Source organism: Tyto alba, unplaced genomic scaffold (genome assembly GCF_018691265.1).
Source record: "Tyto alba isolate M040663 unplaced genomic scaffold, T.alba_DEE_v4.0 Super-Scaffold_45, whole genome shotgun sequence".
Lineage (NCBI taxonomy): Eukaryota > Metazoa > Chordata > Aves > Strigiformes > Tytonidae > Tyto > Tyto alba.
Window position 1 is genome coordinate 4,587,417 of NW_024881321.1, and position 16,222 is coordinate 4,603,638.

Genomic DNA, 16,222 nt, shown 5'->3' on the forward strand with positions numbered 1-16,222 from the left:
ATTTCATGCTGTCTCTTGGATGGTATTTATTCTAGCACAGGCTAGTTTCACTTGATATTCTAAAATGTGCTCGTATTGGTGGTCTCAAAGGAAGAATGCTCCTGAAACTGAGCCAAGGATACTTCAAACTGGGCACTCAAAACCATTTGCTGTTGGAGAACACTTTCAAAACATTCATCTGCACTTCGGTTGGTTAAAGGGGAAGGGATTTCTGAAATGCTGGGTACTTAAAAACTGGGAACCTAATGTTCTTTTCCATAATACAGGCAATTAAAAGAAGTGTGGAGAAGAACAATTATATCTATTGCAAAATATTCTTGACAGGGCCTAATTTCTTCTAAATGCTTGATTGCCAGCTCTAGTAAGTGCTAATGTGTGCATTGATCATTCAAGAAAAGTGCTTGTACAAATCTGAGGTTAAAATTGCATTAGAATTTCAAGCTGTAAATTCAGCTGATAAAGCTCTTTGAAATACAGCGCAAATAATAATGTGTATTAGTTATAAGTTTTGAAGACTTCAAGTTGTGTTTCTCAGCATCCCCCTACTTCAATTATTTAAACCTTGATACTCTGATTTTTCAAAATTTCCACTGTAGATGCGAAGAGATTGCTTTTTGTTTGTTTTAGTGTGTGCCTCTCTGTTAGAAAAGCTTTGGTTTCAGGGTGTAGTACCTGCGATGCATTTTAACTTCTTTGCAGTGATGCCAAACATTTTGATACTGTCTTTCATACAGTCTAAAGTAGTAAAATTGAAATAATAACCAAAAAAATGTTGTGCCAGCTTTGCATATTATTTAGAAGGATGAATCTTAATATTAGAAGTTTTCTTGTCTAGCACTGCTTTTAATAAATGTTCTTATGTGTAGACATTGTTGTATGATTCCAGAATGGCTCTTAAATATTTGGCAAATAAGGTGATGTTGAACAAACTGCATTTGAGCAGTGTTTAAAAATAAAACAAAACCCATACAGGCTTGCATCAGATTGTGAAAGAAAAGCTGAATTATACTTAAAAATAGGATGGCTGATGCAAGAGTCAGGTTAATGTTGAAGCCTAAGTGTTATACCCATAACACTGGCTCCAGTCCTGCCAGTAGCTTCATATATGAAGAAAGTCAGTGGAGTTCACTCCAGTCAGTGGCCCTGCTACAGGGGGAGTGTAGGATGTAGGAACCAACTGTAAAAGATTTGACTTTCAACTCTCTATGTTCCTGTTCCACCCACCTGGGTATTTTTGTTTATTATTTGAGGAACAAAAGGCTTTGAGTATTGGAGTGATTATTATTTTTTTTTTTTTAATGTATGTGGGGGGGGTTGTGTGTAGAGCTCCTAGGCATTTCTGTCAGAAGTCTCCTTGACTGTGGCATTGCAGTTATCTGCTTCCTATTGCCATGCTGCTTTTTCCTTTCCACCCAATAATTTAAGTTCTTTTATTTCCTTGGCCTTCCCCACTGTAGTTTCCCTTTTGCTTTGTGTCGTTTGGCTTGCTGACTGCTTGGGCTGCTGCCCTCAGCTTGGGTTGTGCTACCTGGATAGCTGGTCATTGTCCCTCCCAATGAGTGATGTTGGGGGTCCCTCTTGCCAGCCCTTGCCTGGGGCTTGTGGATGCAGAAATAGGTCTGTGCTCATCTACTCCACTGCTTTCACGAGACTCTCCTATTCTTTGAGGGGTCAAACTGGATTTCAATTGAACAGCGGCTTCAAAAATTGTTTTGTAGGGAACACGTAGCAGAAGGACTTGGTTTGTCATGTTGTTCTGGTTTTTGGTGTGGGTTTTCTTTTTTGAAGACCCAATCAAAATTGAGATAGAACTATGTGTAGTCAGCTGTAATCTTGTGGAGTCCAAGTGATTTATCATTGCAAGCCATTTAAGTGTAATAACTAGAAATTTGCAACTTTATGAAGTTTTAAACTGTGTAGTATGTAAACTACATAAATTTCTAGTAACTTTCAGTCATTTACTGAATGAAATAATTCTAATAAAAGATAAAGATGAGTTTATTGTTCGGAGAGCTATGAGTCCTCTTTTCCTCTAACTTGCAGGTTTTTGTGTTTAATGTTAGCTGTGATTCTGAAATGGATTGTGAAGCTTGTGTGATTTTGGCTTCCTCATAGTAACTCTGATTCCTTCTACTGAATTACGTATTTTATGACTAGACCATGTGGAAATGGATTACTGAAGTCTTTGTCCATAGTGTCATGTTTTTACCTCAGATTAACTTTGCTTATACTATATGTTCATGCTCCAAATTAATGCATAGTAGTAGTTTAAATTTGCCTTATGATAGATGAAGAACAGGGTAGTCATATGATACTTCTCGCTTGCTAGCTGCTAAATAGACCTAGTTCTTTTACATTAATATTTAGGACACTCAGCAGAATAGCCATTTGCTCTGAAGTGATAACGAAGAGAGGGAAGGAATATGTATTGTGTTAATCCATGCTGGGGAATGGGTGGAGAAAGAAGACATGAAGTGGTTGTCTATAGTGAGAAGAATGTTAAGATTTACATTTTGTCTCTTCGCTTTCCTTTTAAAATACTTACACTTTCTCAATAGTGTATTTTACCACTGTTCATTAAGCTGCAGTTAAGACTCGTCATATGTTTGCATACTTTTTTTAGTCTACCTTCAGTATTATTTTGCTGCAGTTAAAGAGCTCTAGATACTGTTGAGCTCAAAAATCTGTACAGTCCAGTTAATGATACATTTCTTTAGAGATCACATTTGTGACAGTTAAATTATTGGCTCTTTGAGAATGGCGTGCCAATGTACGTGCTGCTAACAGGAGTTCAGGTGATTCCACTGGAGTTGTGGAGTATAGCCTTCCCCATGCCCTCTTCCCCCTGCAGTGTTCTCTGCCCCCACTTTCGAGGTGGGAGGGATCTTCCATCTCCATTTGTTAAATGCAGAATATATGCTTCATTACACATTCTTGTAATGAACTGCAGGAGGTATAAAAACGAATTATTACTTGATTGCGTTAATGACAGGCTACTGATATTTTGTTAATGCTTTTGTTTTTTCTATTGCATCCCTTTTTTTCTGTCTATGTATTTTAAATGTACAAGAGAAGAAAGAATCTAATTAATGGATGAAAATATTAAATCATGATATCAAGATACATTGCTGGAAAGGCAATCTTTGATTAGAATAGGCTTGAATGTGTCATGTTTCTGAAACCTGCATTCAATTAATGTGAGAAAAAAAAGTTTTAATGCTGTATTGCAGTGTGCCATTTAGTGCTCGCCCAAATGCTTCCTATAGCTTCTCCAACAAAGTTGTTCAGTTACCTATACAGGTACTATTAGCATTTTATTGGGTACCATATATGATTCTTATGTCATTCAGGCTGCTTAAATATATATGTATGTTTTATAAAATAAAACAGAATGCAAGAACTTGACTGGTAAATGGCAGTTCCCTTATGACTTGAAAAAGGACATTAAAAGATTGCCTGGGCTAGGAATAGCAGACTTTTACATTAAGTTGCATCTTGAAGTATGAAGTTGGCAGTTCTGTTTGAAGAATTTTTCTTTTGGGCTCAAGTCTACAATAAAAATAGTTAAGATATAAAAGAATAGAAAATTACTTGATGTTCACTTGTAAAATTATATACATGAAGTAATATAATGCTTGTCCAGCAAAAAGAGGAGGAGGAAAAAAAAGCAGTTACGCAATATTAAACTTTGGTCTAGTTTGCAAAATGCTTATGGGGATTTCAGTTATGCAGATATTAAACTATGAATTAAGAATAATTTAAAACTTGGGGAAATAACTATCTGGAAGAGTAACTACATGTTAAAAATACAGACTCATTCTCAGCTGAATTCTATATAATGTAATGCTTAACTCTGCAGCCTGTAGAGAATGGATTTTGAGGACATGCCAAAAATGAAGGACTTTTAGGCATCTGCGTTGCAGTTTTCTTTACATTGGCTATGTCAAGCTCTGTTACATGCACTGTTCTTTCCTTTTTTGTACATTTTGATAAGTTAGAACATGAAGCTTGACTCAATTTAAGAGTGTAAGATAGTTTTCTAATACAGACTTTTTGCACGTAGAAGTAATGGCAGTGTGGAATACTTGTGAGATTTTTTTTTTTTTAACTTTTTTTTGGTAGCTAGAAAGCCATTAAATAGAAAATACAATAGTTTACATATAGTCAACAGCTAAAACCTGAGAACTTTAATGCAGATCTCTCTCAGTCCTGCTGCAAACTAATTTTAGAATCTTGCCTTAAAAAGAAAGTGTGGTGGAAGGAAAGGAGCCTTAATGGTCTTTTATAGGAGAGCTGATCTTTGGAACTCACAGGCAGAAGGATTTTATTAAATAGAACAACTGTTTTGAGGAAAGACTGGCCTTTACATTTTGGCACAGAAATCAGAGATCACGCAACTGATTTCATGCTAAAAGAGTGTCGTGGCAAAAATATCTCTGGTGTATGGTTTTATCAAACTTGCTTCAAAATAAACTATTCATGTTGTAGATATTAATCATATACAGAAGTGTTCAGTAATGATTCAAATGATGTTTTTTTTCAAGAGGGTTCATAGTGTCTTGACTGTTTGCCTGAGCGCGTGGGAAGCTCTATTTTATCTGCCCTGGATTGTGTTTATTTTTGTCAATGAAGTCCTGACTCAAATGAAGGAAAGAGGGTCCTGTGAGATTCAGTCTATGGTTAAGCACTCTCCAACCCAGATCAGTCAGTGGGGTAAGTTTCCTGTTTTGGTACGGATATTTGATGTCTGTCTCTTTCCCTCTTCTGAATAATTTTGTGAAAGCGGTACACCTAGGCTAGAAATCTTTGTGTGTGTTCCTGTTTTTTTATGTATGATTTGTTACTGTTTTTTTTTCTTCTTGCATACAACCTAAACCAAGTGCTAATATTTCAACAGATACAGAATGACAATCAAACACTGCACACTGGTATGCCTGTGAAGAGGCACTGCCAAAGTTAATTGTCTAGTGCAAAAGCTGGGAGTTCTGGCTGATCAAAGCAGGTAGGTGTGAAGGTGCTTGCATGGAGAGAAGATATAGGGACAACTCAATGTGAACAATTTCTTAAGCAGAGCCAAATTACACATTTCAAATGGCCTTTACCTCAGCTGACTTATGAACATTTTAATTATAAAACTTGTGGTGGTCTTATTCCAAGTTGTGTTTGAGGGAATGACACAATTTTGATACTAAAATACGGGTGAATTTGAGGCAGTGGGCCAATAAGGAAAGTTAAGTCAGCAAATCTTTAGAAAACATTTTATTGGCTAATTAAAGACAGCATATTTTGTGTGGTAGATAATCCAGAATGCATTTTTCATGTACTGTTAACACCTAGGTAAAAATAAAAAATATAGTTCTAGTCTAATATATAACTGCCTGCACATGAGACTTCTTAAACTTGAATCTTGAACCTAGGAGTCACTATGTTTCAGAGGTATCATAGTGCGCTTGCACATCATTTGCGAGTTATGGCTCTAAATTGGTTTGTCTCCACTGTCACCAGCTCGTGTTAGACAAAAATAAGCCTTAGTTACATCACACACTTGTTAGTGCTGGAGAACTAACAGAGTTTACAATAGCGTTTAACATCAGTTTGTATCTCAGCAGTAACAGTTACTAGAAAACTCAGTCCAGTTTTGGCTGTGGAGTTCTTATTGATTCTGAAAATGAGGAGAGGATGAAGTCTGCAGGACAGATTGCATGCCATAGTTGTAAACTCTAGAGTCAGGAAGCTTTTTTTTAACATAAAAGATGTAGAAATTAGTTTTTCATATGGAAAGTAAATGCTCAGTTCTGAAATGCATGTTTTGAGTACTTTCCAGAGTAGAACTTCTTAAAACTGGTGACTTCAGAAAAGCAACTTACATGTTCAGTTTTTATTTTCCGTGTTGCCCTTCACTAACATTTATTAAATATATATATGTATTTGAGTAAATATTGCACGGAAGGGTTATTTTTGCTGTATTTGAGTTTTCCAGAGATCCCAGACACCAGAGGAAAGTCAGGAAGGAGATGATCAGAGGTCAAAACCTACAGAGAAAAGACTTGAGCTATTCTCACCTGAAAATTCAGTTTGGACCTCATCCCCTCCCGCCCCCCCCAAAAAAACAGAATCACAGGCATCCAGTCCGGTGTAGCTGTTAAATGGTACTGGAATCACTCCTCTTAACATTGTTTGTGTAGTATTTCAGCTTCCAGGTTCTGCAGATAGACTGGCTGAAAGACCCTGTCCAGAAAGTGTAAGAATTATGTGAAGATTAAGAACTCAGTGAGAAATACGATGCTTTTTTAAAGGGAAAAAAAAAAAGTTTAAGAAATTTATGGAAACTAATTGCATGTAATTAGAATCAAATTAAATCAAGCAAGCCATGTATTAAGAGCTAAAAAGGAAAGTACAAAGACACTGTTAATATTAAGAAACTATGGGCTTTATGTAATTTCAAGTAAGTTCAAGGTATATATAATCACTGTAACTTCTATTGCTATATCTGCCTTTCTTAATGAGGAAAAAACCCAAACAACCTGGCATTGTATGATATCTTAAAAAGATTGATTTTTTTTTTGTTTGTTTGTTTTAATATCAGCTCATGCACTCTCCCCAGAAGCACAGAATTTCCCTAAGGCTGAATGAAGGTCTGTCTCTGTGACAAAAATGTATATTAGTGCCAGTAAAGTCTGTTAATCTGATTTGAAATGTGGTTTAATTAGGTCAAAAAAAAGGTTTGCTCTTAACTGTTCTTGGCGTACAAAGTTGACAAGTAACAAAAAGCATGCTAGTACAGACATTTTAAAATAAACAATTTTGAAAATGAAAAAATAATTATAAAATTCTTTAACAAATACTAATTAATTTTATTGATTTGATGCATCTATTAATTGGAATTATTTTTACAAGGTAGTATTTTCTATAATCAACAAATCATTCAATTTTATGCCCCTAGTGTTTTCCTGCTGTTATAAATGCTCCAAGAAGTGCTGGCTGTGTTTCTCAAATGTGTGTTGCTGTGACAGCTGTCTACAATTCTATAACTCTGTCATGCTGAGTTCAGAAAAGCCATAGCTTATTACCACTCCTAAACTGGCAATAAAAAAGGTCTTTCAGGGGTTGGTACCTATGCCAGGATTGAGTAGGTATTGTCTGATACCTTGTCTGATAATCTAGACGACACTGTGGCCCTCTCTGGTTTTTCGTAGGCCTTTAAAGAAGTTGAGCACAAAACATTTTTGGAGAGAGGCCAAATGCTTTAAAACCTATTCTGAAATTTGGAAAGTATATTCCTACCATTCTGTTCGTCTGCAAGTTTAGCACTTAATGATCACAGGATCATAGAATGGTTTGGGTTGGAAGGGACCTTAAAAATCATCTAGTTCCAACCCCCCTGCCCCGGGCAGGGGCACCTTCCACTAGAGCAGGTTGCTCCCAGCCCAGTCCAGCCTGGCCTTGAACCCTTCCAGGGAGGGGGCAGCCACAAGTTTTCTGGGCAACCTCTTCCAGTGTCTCACCACACCCACAGTAAAGAATTTCTTCCTTATATCTAATTTAAATCTACCCTCTTTCAGTTTAAAACCATTACCCCTTGTCCTATCACCCCACCCCCCTGATAAAGAGTCCCTCCCCATCTTTCCTGTAGGCCCCCTTTAAGTACTGGAAGGCTGCTAGAAGGTCTCCCTGGAGCCTTCTCCAGGCTGAACAATGCCAAGTCTCTCAGTTCATCTTCATAGGAGAGGTGCTCCCTGATCATCTTCGTGGCCCTCGGCTAGACTTGATAATATCATCTGATAACGTTATCTTGATAACGTATGATAACATAATGATGAGTTGCATGACACTTAATCTTTCCAACAATTTGACCAATGGTTTTGCTGCCTTTCTCCATCTTGAGACTTGATAATATTTGGTATAGCTGTTGTAATGCTCAGTGACTTCTTCCATTCTCTCCTGTCAAGTACCCTCCTTCCTTTCCCCCCAAAATAACCAAAACCAAGAAGTTTTGGGGAACTAGTATTGTTTTCATAGTGTTAGTAGCTTGGAATTTAAAGTCAGCCTTATATTACTCCTGTTGATGCTTTAATATGCATGTCATGTTGGTGCTAGTTTCCAGGAGAAAGATGCTTTACTAAAATTTGTTATTCTTGTAATGTTTGTTTTGAATAACAGTTCATCTGGATGCTGGTACATAGATCCTGCAGTGGGTTTGCAGCCTGCACATATTTCTAGAGGTATGACTAATGGCAGCAGGGCAGCAACTACTTAACATAGGACAAGTTTCATTTTAGGAACTGCAAATAATCCATATGGCTAGTTGAACTTTAAAATAATTGTGTGATGCATTAAAATTTCAGTTTGAGGGTTGAGGAATAGTTGATCTAACTGCAGGTAACTTGAATCAGGTGTGGCAGTTAGCGTTTTGTTTCCATGGATCCTGCAGTTGTTGGAGCAGAAGTACTAGAAATAAAAAAAAGTATTGCTGCTTATATTCTATACTACTTATCAAATACATAGATTTAGTTTTTTGCTTATTTTGCAGATGGTATTCTGTAGAACTTACAATTGTTTAAGCTTTTCTTACTGGCTACTGAGCTTCTCATCAACTGATGCAAAAAAAAAGGGGGATCACTCTTCACTGACTCTTGAATTAGTGAGTGGTAGTGAAACCTGCCATGTAGAGAAGGAAGGTGGAAGAAAGCACTAAAGGATTTTTCCTCCCTGAATATCTATCAACAGTTGGGTCACTATGGAAAGACATTTCAGAGATTCCTTTCTTTGCCCAAAGGAGACGAGAACATTGATTATAGGATTCCTTACTCTCTTCTGTACACTCACAAATGGACCTACCAGTGCCTTTCCTGACTTTATCTGTATCTGAAGATCATCAACACGTTGTTTTTATGTCATCATAGCCATGATTTCTTTCTGCTCCAACTAGAAGGATCCCATCAGAGCCTGCACTTGAGGTAAATCAGGAAACTCTATAGTACAGTGACTGAGAAGAGTTGTTTTATATTCAGCTCCTTAAATTGGTGTAACATCCCATCTTGGTAGTATGAATCACTTCTGATGATTGATGTGAGGCAACAAAAAAACCTCTCCCAGAATTCCCATAAGAGGGATTCAGGTACTTTGAATGGTCTGTTGTAGACTTCTTCCATTCTTTTAAATATTTAGAAGAGCAAAAGAGTAGCGGTTAGCATTTCTCATCTCAAAATGCAGAAACTGTAGTTATTTCAGCCTGAAATATATATCTGTATATAGGAATTAATCAGGCTAGTATTTTTTGATAGCAAGAACACAAAAATTACCAACCTCATTTATTCTTTAGAGTTCAAGATAATTCTGTTCAAGGGAAGAAAGATGTATGAAAGGATAAAAACTAGAAGTAAAGGGTTATTCCTTTCTTGGAAAAGGAGATGTACTATGACCTTGATGTAGGGAAAGGAATTTAAAAACAAGTTATTCCTAACAGCATGTTTTAGATTGATCTTCCAGAAACTGTTTTGTTGTTCACCTATTTCCATGAGGAAAACACCGATGGACAAAGTGCACATAAATGCCTTTTTTTTTTTTTTTTTCCCCTTAAATTTTACATTGGATCTTTGTCTCCTACTGAACTACTACATGAATAGAGTAAGACCAAGTAAGCCGTTCTTCTACACCCCCGGAACTTCAGTAGGTGATTTCATACTATGGAGTGTATTGAAGGTGATCTGGAGTCTTTTTTCCAGTGAATAGGATCTTTTCCTGGTGAAATAGGATTTCTCAAAGGCAGCTTTATCTTGGTATTATAAAGGCCCTAGGCAGATTCCTGTTTGAAAGGAACCTGTGATAAGCTGGATTTTGCTGCTTCATCTGGGTTGATTCGCTTTGATACCTTCTGTTGCTCTGAGCTGGGAAAGAATATTGACATCAGAAGTGTTAATAGTGTTTGTAGGCTTCAACACATCACCTGAGGTTAAGCTTATAATGCTGTATATGGCGTTGTAGTTATGAATTGTAAGTAACAAGTATTAGCAATGTGGGAAGTTCCTGAGATTCGAAGTATTGCAAGTTATCTGGTAAAAAAGGAACCTTCTTTTCACAAGGGAGTCTTAAGAAGAAATGTGCTTTTAAGTATACTGTCTTTTTGTAGTAGTTTTTTAGACAGCATGTACAGACCAGCAGCGATTTGCATTGAACATTTTCTCCTACATTTTCTCTTCTTTCATGTTTATCTTTTATCTTCTACCTTACTGGAAGAGGAGAGTATAAATGTCATCCTGGAGACATCTGTTGGCCAAGTACATTTGTGTGGTGGTCAGTTGTTCTTTCCAAACAGAAAGACCTTCTTTCACAAAAATGTGCCTGTGGGATGAAAAGACAACCTGACTCCCTAACTCTTGACATCTGATCTGAAATAATAAAAGAGGCAATCTTCTGTCAAATTGGAAGGTATAGGACCCCATATTGGTCTCATGTTGTTGAAAAGTCATGAAATTCCACTGAAAGACAATTAATCCTATTATTTCTGTGAAGTAGTCTTGCTATTTAGAGCAAAATGTGTTACCTTAGATTGAGATACCATCACATATTCGATGTCCTCAGAGGAACCAAGAAGCAGAGTGTCTTTCTGCATGCCCAAGCAGTTTCTCTGAAAGAACTTGCTGATTTTTCTGTTTTAATTACTATAGCATATCTGGTTCTGTCCTTGATGGCTTTATCTGTCACTTACTTAAAAAAAAAAAAAACCCAAAACAAAACAAAAAAAAAACTAAAAAGGACATTTTCCTGTCTACTACTCTAACTGCAGAAATTAAAGATGCCCTTTTAAAACTCTGTATTACTGCTGTGGTTTTAATGGTAAAACCTAGGGTTTTTTTCCCGACTTCTCCTTGTATTATTTGGAGCACAATGAAGGAAAGTTTCTTTGAGGATGGGAAAGCTTATAAGTGAAGGACACATGAGATACCTAACCATATAAAGCTATTTTGTTTAGGTGTGTGCTCTAAAGGAGAGGATGAAGAAATGCCACCAAAATTGCCCCTCAATGAATTAAGTGCAATTGCATCAAACATAACGAGTAGCCAACTTTCCTGGTTAACTATTGGATCATACTCTGCTTGGTGTCCTGAGAGCAATGAAGAGCACTGCAGGTAAAATGATGGTGCCTCACCTAAGGCACACAGTTCAATGGCTACCCTACATACAAATACCAGACACTGTTGCTGTTGTGTAAAAGGTATTGCAATGGATAATAACCAGTAAACGCATATGTGAGCGGCATGCGTATAGTTGTGTTTTAAGTCCAGTAACTTCTGGTTCTGTGTTGTTGCATGTTGGCTCCATGCTACTGATAAAACTTCACAGGAGTCTTATCAGCTTTCAGGAATTGTGAAGAAGAAAATTTCAACTCTCGTGCATTGTATTTTCGTTGTTTGAGTGATGACAATTAACTCCTAGGACATCTAGGTTTTCTGGGGAAAAAAAGAGGAATATTCTAGAAGTACAGAAACCTGATCCAGGAGCTTGGGTAGGTTCTAAACTTCCACAGCAACCATAATGTGCCAAGGTTGAATCAGAGGTGGTCACAAGAGCATTAAACTGCTACCAGTGTTTGATCAATCTGATTTTGTGAATAGAATAGAAGACTTGAGATTGGAGTAAGGCCTTTACAGAGAAGTTGGGGTGGGGTTAGGAAGTCATTTGCGAGGGAAGCATTCAGGTAAGTATGTTCGTTTCTTCTTAAAAGAGATTATGGGGAGACGTTCACTGCATTGCAATAGATGCCATTTTTATTTCACTTGAGAGAAAGTGAACAAAGAAGAGATTTGGATGGAAATTTTTCCAAGAAATGAGCGAGTTCCCCCCCCCTCCCCCCCATCTACTTGTAACAAACTGAGAGAACTTTCTGGACAAAGCATCTTATGATTGAGCTCGTCTATTGGTAGATGTCTTAAAAGTCTTGAAAGTTCACAGCTCAACACTTTGGTGTTTTGGTTTTTTTTTTTTTTTTTTGGCATCAGAGCATGAAAAAACTGCATGTCTAGTACTCATCTCTTGTCATCCTCCCCTATTGCAGTGACTATGTGTATGTCTCTGTGTGGCAGAAAATGAGGGAATGCAGATCATTATTCAAGAAGTTACCAACTAGCACTTTTCCTTCCCCTCCAGTCTTTCTGCCTCCCTATCCTGGAAGTATGGAGTCCCTGCCTCAGCCTACGGCTTCATTCTTTTTCCAGCTGCCCACAAAAGTAAAGAACCAGTGTGAGAGTTTGAAGAAAGAATCCGCTCAGAGGACTGAGTCTCAAGCAAAAGCTCCAGGTTGCAGACTCAGAAAGAAACTTCCTTTGGGGAAGGATCTGCTTCCAGGATTTGCTCGTCTCTTTTTCCTTGGGCAAACAAAGTTCTTGAAGCAAACAACAGGGTTGCAGGTAGGTAGGGCCCCTTTGAACTGCCATCCACTCAGCTGTGAAGGATGGACTTTATGCTGTTTCTCTATGCTTTTTTTTTGTTGATGTTGTCTTCCACTTCTCTAGGCTGAGAGAGAGAAAGAGTGTGCGCAGTTTAAAGAAAAAATGTGGGGGAGAGAGAGAGAGGAGAAAAAAATATCCTGGGCACTTGGAAAGAATGTTTTTTATGCCTCTGCATAAGCTTCCTGTCAGTGGGTCATATTTGTACTTCAGTTCTTTGAAGCACTGATGACATTCTTCGTCTGACCCTTTTCTAAACAGGAAACTAAGTCAAGAGCAGAAACTGGTGGCTAGGGCCAAGGTAAGGCCAGTGATTGTATATGGCCCGTAGCCACACCATTTGCATCTCCTCCCTGTCTCTTTGCACCAGTTGTAGGTTTGAATGTGCAGTAAGGTGGAGGCCACCAATCCGACTGGATTCCCAGCACTGATAAAGTTCCCCCTGTTCTAAACTTGTAAATACGTTCTTCCTTCAGAGGAGCCTGTGGCTGCTGGGTTTGTTAAGTCCCTTTTCTTTGTCCGTGTGAAGGAAATAGAGTGGAACAGCCTGATGAGGGGGATGTGCTGCTAACCCACATGATGGGCAATCCCTCAGGCCCAGAGAAGGGGAATCGGTAGAATCGGCTCAGGTAAATTCTGCCTTTCTCACTTCACACTGTGCAGAGCCACAGCCTCTTCCTCGCAAACATCGGTAGCCCACAGTCAGACCTTTCTTTCTCCAGCTATGTCATTGCTGGCACAGGAAGTTTATTCTAAATTTCCTTTTGATTTTTAGCAAAAGGAATCACTTGAAAACTGTCAATGAAATTCTAAGGAGATTTTACCAGTTCCTCTTTCGTGCTGAGTTGAAGTCATTTGGAACTATGTTACATGCATTATTACTTTGGTGCATCTTGTGACTCTTCTCTCCCTCTTCATTCCCTCCAAATTGCTTCAGGACACCTTCTAACCTTTATACTGCATCACAAGCCTTCAGCAGAAGATCTTGAGAGCCATTTATGTTGCTGGAAGATGACTGGGTTTGGATCTTGGCCTTCCTTAAGCAGGATCTTCTGACAAAAGTGGGATTGGGAAAGAAATGACTCCTTTTTCCATCACACAGAGCCACCCTAGAAATGGAGGCCTAGGCAGAACACTACTTCTAATGCATCATTCTTTAGGAAATTCGTTTGGCCTTCCACAGTCCTTTTGTTACTATGTCATAAAGATGTCTTTTATAAAACCTAAACCTGGCATCTTCCTATCTGAAGATCAAGTCAATAAATACAAGTTTAAGAATTTAAAGGTCTAATAATGTGATCGGATCTTGCTGTCCCCTTCATAGGAGATGCCATGTGAATCTGTGAAACAGGGTTCTGCTGTGGTTCAGACTGTTATTTTTGTAAAGCCTTTTCTACTTATAGTCCATTTAAATGATTAGAAATAATTTTAATAAAGGTTCTTGTGAAAATGGTATTTAATTAGGCTTCTACCTCTCCAAGTTTACTTAAAAAATAAATTTGAGTACCAAAAATGTCACAATGGCAATATGGGAAGTACTACATCTTTTGAGGTTTCCTGTGGTTTTGTGTCGTGAGAAGGTACGTTGGAAGTGTTGAGAGCTATGAAAGTGGAAAAGCTTAGATAATTTTTTTTTTTCTTTAAGAGTGAAAAGCTATTTGTTAGAAAACGGAAAGCTTTTAATTGTTTTCCCCCTAAGGGATTCTATAGTCAAACTTAATTAAATATCTTGTGAGATCTCAAATAAAAACCTTATGTTTGGCAGCAGCGAACAACACACACACATGCAAGTGTACTTTTGTTCTTTTCGCTATAGGAAATTAGTTTTGAAGAATAGGAATTACTTGTAATGTTCAGTTTAGGAAAGAGGAAAGCTTTATTCTGAAGCTGAGTGTGAGAAGGGGTGGCAGGAGCGTGAACCAGACCCTCTGGCAGTAGGTAAAGAGCACTTTTATTTTCCTGTTTTCTGCTTCTATCAGTTGGAGTAAACTAGTCAGATGCTTGTGCTTGAATCCAATTAATTTCTTAAATCAGTTACCACAAACATTGGTTTTTAACTAATGCCTAGATCTTTCATTAAATTTGCCAGCGTATTTAAATTGTTGAACAGTCTTAATGTAGCCCTGAGGCTACTGCTTCATGGCAGTTGTGACTTCTTACTATGCTGGAATGCATTTCAGTCTTAGTACATTCTAAAAATAATTGTTCAGATGGTGGTATTTAAGGACATACTTATGTAGTGAGCCATTTTCACTGGACTTTCTGAAATTTGGCATTCTGTTGGATGGCTTTTTAATACCCTTTTTTTTGCTGTGAATTTCAAACTTCTTTGTCTTGCTACTTCTGTGGTTATGGAGTAAAACGCTAAATTTATAACCAGGTATTTTTAGAAAACTGATAGTCAGATGTGTGTGTTAAACTATGCAACTACAGTAACACTTGTGAACTTTGAAGTTTAAAGATAAATCAGTTTAATGTATCAAATTCAATACTTTCTAATATGTGGAAATACATATGTGATGACCTTAAAATTGAGTAGCTGTTACAGGTATAGACATGAATTGTGTGCCAAACGGGAGTAATCTAGAAGTTATAAAATGAAGAGCTGTGAGTCTCAGAAATAAATACTAACATCAGTGGCTAGAGATTTGTGCCAGCAGTGCTTTTTGTTGAAAATACCTGTTTTTCTAACTTCTAGTCTGTGTAGGGTTTGATATCTTCTGTGGCTTCCTTAATAGGTGTACTTGTCTCAGCCACAGTTTTTGGTCATTTTGTTCTGTACTATAAGGTAAATTCAAGACCATCAAATACTTATGCACACTGAATACTTATAGTAGAATAACAGGGGCACTGAGAACTGTTTCTAATGTTATCATCTCAGTTGCTAAAATTGCTCCCTCCCATAGTTACAATTGGGGAAAAAACCCCAAAAAACCTGTGGTTGTTCTACAGTCAGTATTTTGATACTTTTGTCTCTCAGCATTGTGTTAGCCTACTACTATCATGCTCTGAGTTTTCCAGCTGAAATCCTGGGTTCTTTAGCGCAATAACTCCTGCCTTTGTGTTATTAAATAATAAAGATGTCTAAAACCATTTTCTTCTTGTTTATATTGTACTTAACATAATTGTATGAGTATCGAGTGACTCTCCTGACTGACTGCAGAATGCCAGGAAACATGGAAAAACACTGTACGCTTTCAGAGGTTTTTAATCCCCAGTACTAACAGAATTTCACAAAATAGACTCGTAGTATTCCTATTTTTCCTCTTTCTATTCCCTTTAAGATTCCTTGAGCTTTTGAGCTACCTAACTTCATGTAATCCTTTACATCTTCTTGACCAGATGCCAGCAGCTCCTAATTGTTTCATAGCCAGTCAATAAAATCCTGGCTGTTGACACATCCTTTTTTCCTGTCCCAGAAGAGCTATCTTGTTTAACCTGAAAGATTTGCTTTCTTCTTTTCACCTTCTATCCACCCTCCATGGCTTATGTTGCAACTCTTTCTCTGTTACGGGATGCTTTGAGAGTCAGGAAGTATTCTGTAAAGATCAGGAAATGTGGGGGAAGATCTTAATGCTGCTACTTCAGCCAGAGCTAAACCTGTGTGAGAGATGTTTTGTCAGTTTAGAGTAGTTCAAGGAATGGAGATTAATCAAAAAAATGTGTTCCTTCTGTAAACAAGAAAATGATGTTAATTCTATAAATAAGAAAATGAGAGTAAAGAGTATGGGTTCTGGGGTGTTTATATTCCCTTGTGTTATAGTGAGGGAGATGGG

At 37.6% G+C, this 16,222-nt stretch overlaps 1 protein-coding gene and 1 long non-coding RNA gene across 3 annotated transcripts in view; both read left to right on the plus strand.

Annotated features, from left to right (window-relative positions):
* The window catches only part of TSC22D1 (TSC22 domain family member 1), a 98,434-nt gene that overhangs the window by 28,605 nt on the left and 53,607 nt on the right, over positions 1-16,222 (plus strand). The gene's annotated exons all lie outside the window — the stretch shown is intronic.
* LOC122154720 lies at positions 4,613-15,539 on the plus strand. The gene is made up of 3 exons (XR_006166765.1): positions 4,613-4,713; positions 12,216-12,407; positions 13,384-15,539. It is a non-coding gene; the product is annotated as an uncharacterized LOC122154720 (long non-coding RNA).